Below are 7,583 nucleotides of genomic sequence, written 5' to 3'. Positions count from 1 at the left end.
CGTTTCCTTTGTGAAGCAAGACCTTTATCAGAATTATTAATTGATCAAAGTCTCCCATTAGTTGATTTGTTTCCATTACTCTTTGGCTCTCTCTGCTTCCCTTTCCCCAGTTGTTCAAGATTGGAACTATGAAACCGTGAAGAGTGTCCATTTCTACTTTTGTGCCATGTGCAAGAAATCCTTCTTCCGTGGGTTTTCAGTCAACATGAGGCAAAAGATGCCCAAGGCAGTGAGGTCCCACATTCCACAGGGTCTTTTTCAGTTCATAAATATGACACATAAAGTAGTCCTCAGTATCAGAATTCATCAGACATCCAGCGGCAGACCTTCCTTGCCAATCATTACATCTCCACCAAGAAAAATGAACCCATGATACTACTTCTCTTGCTTTTTCCACTGGCAAATTTATGCAGCTGGGGCAAGCACAGGGCTTTTGCCTTCTGCTTTGTAAGGGTCATATAACTCATGGGAGAAGTGGTTCCAGTTATGGGTTGAATGTGGATCTTAGAGTTTTCCCCTGAGACCAGTCCCCTCTACTTTCCACCTGCTGAGACCCGGCAAGCTGCACTTAGTGCCCCATCCTTCACGTCTTCCAGCATATCTCAACTGATTGATGCAAAGCTATGGTCCAAAAACGTTACTTTTCCCTTTTTTACTATGTTTCCTCAGAAAGTTACAGTTGTTTTTCCTGCCACTGGTGCATTTCATGTTTGGCGGCGCTCCATCCGTGCTTTTGAACCACAGCACTTCTTTGCAGCGTCTTTCTGTCCAAGCTTTCTGTCCAAAAGCCTGCCTATAGGCAGAGCAGCACGGATTGCTTCTCCACTTCTGCCCATGTGGATTTTATCTGAGATCTCTGGGGTTAACTCTGTTCCCAGCAATACAGCAGAAGGACAGTTGTCCTATAATTCCAGCATCAACATGCCAGCTCCTTCTCTTTTATTCGTATTGCCGGGGGAGTGGGACAGGCTCCTTTACCTGGCCTGCCCCCACGAAGATCCCAGCGTGTCTCACGCCTTGTAGGGCCCCACAGACCCTTTCTTTGGGTTTCTCAGGTTCAGTCACTTGAACATCTCCTGCTCATCCCCTCACCTGGCCGCCGGCTCCATCCATCTCTCTCCATGCGCATCCCTCTTCCTCCAGCTGCAGCATCTTCTATTCCAGCCTTCGCTGCTGTGGCTGTCTCACCTTGCCATGGCATCTGCCCGACCATCTGTTGAATCATGTGCAATATAAATAACAGCTAGTGACAAATAATAGCGACAGATACCCTCCTGTAATAGTCTGGTGGCCTTACTGGACATCGGCCACTTCACAGCATTTTCTTATTTTACTTTGCAGCTCCCAATCATATGCTAATATTAAAGGGGTTTGTAATGTTAAAATGGTTTAGAGTCTTTGGGCTATAGAATATATAATTTTTTATATTTTCCCCCAAAGTGTTTTCTATTATTCAATTCCCCTTGTTCCCAACTGTGATATTCTTCTGTGACTGGAGAGAACATTCCTTAATCTATGTTTTGCTTCCACCCAGCATTAAAGATACCACACTGATTGCAATAGCTAAGGAGAAATCAGCCTTTAAATCCAAGCACATTTATTAATTTACACCAGGAAAATGCTGAGAAGGAGTGAGAATAGTAGATTTCCTCTTGTGGTTTAGCCCCAGCCAGCAACCAGGACCACGCAGCTACTTGCTCACTCCCCTCCCCGCCCTGAGTAGGGCAGGGAGATTTGCTCACTCCCCTCCCCGCCCTGAGTAGGGTAGGGAGAAGGAGAAAAGAAAGGGAGGAAAAACTCATTGATTGAGGTATAGACATTTACTAGAACAGTAACAGAAGAGGAAAATGATAGTACTAGTAATTATAATAATGATAATAATGGTAAAAGAATATACAAAATAAAGGGGTACAATACAAGTTGCTCTCACCACTTGATGATCGATTTCCCTGCCCCCCAGCAAACCCCTATAGATACACTGAGCATGACATCTATGGTATGGAATATTCCTTTAGCCAGCTTCTCCTGCCTGTGCTCCCTCTCAGCTTCTGTGGGAAGATGAAAAAGTCCTTAACTAATGTAAACATCGCTTAGCAACAACTAAAACAATAGCCTGTGCTCCCTCTCAGCTTCTGTGGGAAGATGAAAAAGTCCTTAACTAATGTAAACATCGCTTAGCAACAACTAAAACAAGAGGTGTTGTCACTATTATTGAGGGTATGTTGTTGTTGTTGGGGTTGTTCAGCCTGGAGAAGAGAAGGCTCCAGGGAGACCTTAGAGCAGCCTTCCAATATCTGAAGGGAGCTACAGGAGAGATGGGGAGGGACTCTTGATCAGGGAGTGTAGTGACAGGACAAGGGGTAATGGTTTTAAACTGAAAGAGGAGAGATTTAGATTAGATACCAAAAAGAAATTCCTGACTGTGAGGGTGGTGAGACACTGGAACAGGTTGCCCAGGGAAGCTGTGGCTGCCCCATCCCTGGAGGGGTTCAAGGCCAGGCTGGATGGGGCTTGGAGCAACCTGGTCTGGTGGGAGGTGTCCCTGCCCATGGCAGGGGGGTTGGAAATGGATGATATTTAAGGTCCCTTCCAACTCTAACCATTGATTCTATGATTATTCTCATACCAAATCCAAAACACAGCAGCTACTAGAAAGAAAATTAACTCTATCCCAGCTGAAATCAGGACAATCCCCTTCAGCTGAGCAAGAAGTATTTTGGCTTTCTCTGCACAGAGAAGCAAAAGGCTTTTAATCTTGGTTGTAGAGAAGGTGAAAACCTGTCTTACTGTGTCTGGGCAATAACAGGTCCTCAACTTCATTGAGACATTTAGCTCACCCTTAGACACAGACTTGGTCACTGGGGATGCTGCAAATGTGTCATAGGTGGTTGCTCTGGCTTGATGCCTCATCCAGTAAAGTCACGGACAGCTTTGCTTGGAGGCCAGTAGCCGAGCTGCAGCCTCACAACAGGAATTTGTCCTCGATCTCACATCTTTCTGGCTATATCCGAATGCTGAAAATGAACTGCTCTAAACATAGCTCCGGAGCTAATTGATGGCACAGATGCACGCCAAAGCAATCTTTGAACAGTTGTAATGATCCTAATGGCGAGCATAGCTGAGGGGTATTAGAAAAGCTTTGGTTTTCACTTTCATTCCTGATTCGGTTCAAGGATGTTCACAAAACTACTATGTTTGACAAAGTGCTTGTTTTATTCCCCAGCTGCCTTGAACTAACAAGCTGATGACAGGTTTTCGGTACAGATGGGATTGTTTGAGGAAAATCTGCCTAGCAAGCAGGCTCACTTTTTAAGCAAAGTTATTTCAGTTCATCACGCCTGGCTCTCAAAGGCACACGAGCTTCTCCAGCAAGGGGAGCTGCTGGGCTCGGCTCAGGGGAAGGATGAAAAACAAGTGTCAGAGATTTTCTGTTGTCTAAGGGGAAATTCCAGTTCTTTTTTCTTTTTTTTTTTCTTTTTTTTTTCTTTTTCTATTGAGGATGGCCTTGCACTCACTGGCTGAAGGTGTTTATTTCTGCAGGTTGAAGATGGGCAGGTGTTTCCTAAACACCACATTTTATTCATGTCCCTCCCCGGCTGTGGAGCTGCCTGTGGGGATGCTGTCTGCACCTCCTCTGCTCAGCTCACTCCCATGGACACCCTGCAGCCCAAGACACCTCTAATTGCATTCCTGACACCAATTAACTCCTTAGAACCACAGAATCATAGAATGGTTTGGGTTGGAAGGGACCTTAAAGATCATCCAGTTCCAACCCCCTGCCCTGGGCAGGGACACCTCCCACCAGACCAGGTTGCTCTAAGCCCCATCCAGCCTGGCCTTGAACCCCTCCAGGGATGGGGCAGCCACAGCTTCTCTGGGCAACCTCTTCCAGTGTCTCACCACCCTCACAGCAAAGAATTTCTTCCTAATCTAAATCTCCCCTCCTTCAGTTTAAAACCATTACCCCTCATAACCCCTCCCAACTCCTTGACCTTTGGCAGGGCTTTGCAGTTACACATGGGTTTGGAAGTTATGAGCGATTGCTCCCCCAGTTTATCTGGTCAACTGGAACTTGGAAAGGCATAGAAATTGTTGTTGTGGACCAAAATTCCAGTACCAACAGCTCCACAAATTGGCGGTATTGGAGAGAGGAGAGAAAACACCACTGAAGATGCTCATCCTCCCTTCCTTCCACACCTTCCTCAACACACACAGTGCACTTACAGTGAGTTTCCCTTCCCCGTTTTTCCCTAAGCCATTAGGCCAGCTCCACGCGTTTCAGCATGACCATGGACAACACTTGGCTGGCTTTGATGGGGATTTTTTCAGGAAAAAAAAAACCCACAACATGAGATTGGGTTAAAACTGGTTAAGTCCCTCAGGACCTCAGTAGTGTTTTAAAACATATGTGAAGGGGAGGAACCATTTTTCACACGTCCTAAAGAATATAGCTGACATATGGACCATTCAAAGGAAATTTTATTCAGGCCATTGGCCATGCATGAATGGCCTGGCTTATCCAGTGGGGACTCAAGCTCAGACAAGGATCTTCTCCCCGGAATTGGGTTTTCTAGGTAGTGAGAGCAGGTCCTGTAGATGGTAACCCTCCTGCAGGCTTTTGGAACTGGGACCAGACCCAGCTGAAGGGGCAGGGGTGGGCTGGGATGGGGGATGGCAAACCTCCCCCTAACCCCAAACCTGCCCCAGCAGAACCTGCCCCACACAGCCCCACTTTTTCTCCTCTCCACAAGCTTTCTCCTGGCCACGTTCACTGGTGTTTGCTGCTCCAGCCACTGCTTCACCCTAACTGGGGGCCATTGCAACGCTGCAGGTAGATTTAACATCTCAATCATCTTACCCCTAAATACTTCCAAGTCCCCGGAGAAACACCTCGTAAATCTTTTTGCCCCCTCAGAAAGCGAGACGAAACAAAACAAAACCAACAACAAACTGCAAAGGAAGTCCAGGGAAATAAACCCCCTAAATCGAATTTCTTGCTTTAAAAGTGCTTTACATATATCACCACCAACCAGCATGTAAATTTTAGTCAGCTACTGGACTAGTCTTTTAAAGAAGTTGAAAAATGGCCCCGCGTCCTCAAAGGACACACCTGTTATCTGAAACAGTTTTTAACCAGCTTGTTAAGCAGCTTTGACAGATCAAAGACCCTGGACAATGGGCACAAACTTTAACAATAGTTTAGCCTTGAGCAAAAGCTTCTGTCAAAGCAAGGCTTGTGCCAGTAGTATTATGGCCTGCAATTGAAAATAAATTTTACTTGAATAAGTACCTCAGCCCGATCAGAGGCACTGCCGCCAGGGAGACAAAAGCAGTTGGGGATAAGTTATTGACTCCACTGACAGCATGAATGAAGTTCATTATGCCAGCCCACTCTTGGTAAATGTGTCAGGTTTTAAACTGAATTAGGTGGCAGGTGCATGGACCATTTTCCTGCCCCCCTTGAGACAGTAGAGGGCCAGCCATCACCTGATTCTACAGACAAATGTTTAGATTTGGTTTTCATATCGCACGGGCACAAGCGACAGCGTATTTAAATCATAAATAAGGCTTCCTGCGAGGCCTCTTCCATCCCTCTCCTCTTCCCCGGTCACTGCCTGGCCCTGCTGCCTCCACGTTGCCCTGGAGGTGGGTTTGCCCCCCCCTCACCTCCACAGCACCCACTGCAGCCCCCTTTCTGGTCCCTTTTCCTATCTGCCACGGGAATGTGCAGGATTTGGGCTTCCACAGGCCACCTCTGGGGTCCAGCCCCCCAGCCAGAGGGAAGCCCAAACCCTTCTGCCACTGTTTGAGGGACATCGCACACAGCTGCACATTTTTGACTTAGCCAGGGTCCAGATCGAGCCCTCCCATAGCTGATATTATGGGATATATATATATATATAAGGGCAAAAAAGGGTTGAATCCAGACATCCGGCGTTAGCCTCCAGAAGGGCTTTCCACAGCAAACTGGTATTTAATCCTTGCAAAGCTCTGAGGACAAACATCACTGCAGTTTCACACAACTACAGGCTGGATCAGAAAAAAGGGAAGATGAAACACATCCATATATCTACGTGTCTATATATACATCTGAAAACAAATAGAACAACACAAACATATCTACAGAGGTACCACTGTTTAAAAATGTCACTAGAATTGACAGAAATAAGGTGATAATCTGCCATGATAATTTGGTTTTCCTCTGCTCTAAGACTGAGCTGCAGTTTTAAGGTGTATCTTTTATTTATTTTTCATCTGCACATTTTGCTTGAAAACATTGTGGTTTATAGGCTGCCGGGGCCTACAAGGGTAATGCAAGATCAGCTGAACTTCAGATGCTTCGGATGCCAGCTCTCATTACTTAATCATGAGGCACAGGACTATTAAGACTCTTAAAACCGAAAACCTCGTTCTCTGACCGGGGAGGGAAGGGTTGGCATATGCCTTTGGCTGCATGCCTTATTTACGTTAATGAGCAAGTAAGATTCCTTCCCCCTGTGAGGGAGCTGAACATCCCTTCTCCCGAAATTTTTGGGATCTGCTGCCTGCGTTGGTTACGAAGGGGAGCCTTTTGGACAACATTTTGGGTACACTTGGGTATTTTTTTGCACTTGAGTCAATTAAATGATGTTAATTTTTTAAGAATGCCTCTATAAGCCTGGAAACGTGTTGTGGGGTGGGTTTTTTTTTTTTTCCACATACTGAAGGTAAAGATTTTGTGGTTGTCGGCTTAATAGCACACGCTTGCCTCTGAACTTTGATAAAAAAATATTTATCTCCTTTCTCCAAGGATTCCAAAGGGCTGAACGAGCACCAGCTAAACCTTGCAACATTCTCCTGAGGAAAAAAGCTATTGCTGTTCCTCAAAATGCAGAGCCAGTTCACAAGAGGAGTGGTGAGACCTGCCCAATGTCACAAGCAAGTCGGTGGCAGATTCAGACTCCAGCGGGTGCTTTCACTGTCAGGTAGTGCTTCACCCCCCTAACACAACATTGCTAAAGACACATTTGGCTCGCTTCGTGGTTGTATTTAGTACACCTGTTAATACAGACGTATCAAACCCTTTCTTTTTCTGGCTCTGATACAAGTAGACCCAGGAAGCCTCACCCATGGACCCCCATCAAGAGAAAACGTCTCTTTCCCCCTTACACAAATCTGGAAAAACAAAGTAGGCTTATTCTTCGGGGCTATCTAAAGACTGCTGTGTGTCAACACACAAAATCATTTCTCACAGTGGTATCACTTGCTGGATATGTTCCTTCCCTCCAACTACAGCAGATGGTGTTTCATAGTTGGTCACAAATGGCTGTCAGCGAGCGTTTGTCTGCCTGCCAGTAACCTGTAGTTTGGGGACTCCCTCGGAGAGTGTACCAGCACTGACTCTGCTGATAGCAGCATCCCAGAAAATGATCCGTCCTTCCTTGTCAGGCACGAAATTAGCCATCTCACTTTCAAACTGTTGACAAGGGGGATATGAAAGGAATAAGGGCCGTGCCGGCCCAGATGATGTTTCCTCAGCTCTGGTTGGAGCTGACTACAGAGGAGAAGCTGCCTTTACTGCGGCAAATATTGACCTCTGGTGA

Source organism: Calidris pugnax, unplaced genomic scaffold (genome assembly GCF_001431845.1).
Source record: "Calidris pugnax isolate Ruff unplaced genomic scaffold, ASM143184v1 scaffold43, whole genome shotgun sequence".
Lineage (NCBI taxonomy): Eukaryota > Metazoa > Chordata > Aves > Charadriiformes > Scolopacidae > Calidris > Calidris pugnax.
This window is presented reverse-complemented; position numbering follows the sequence as displayed.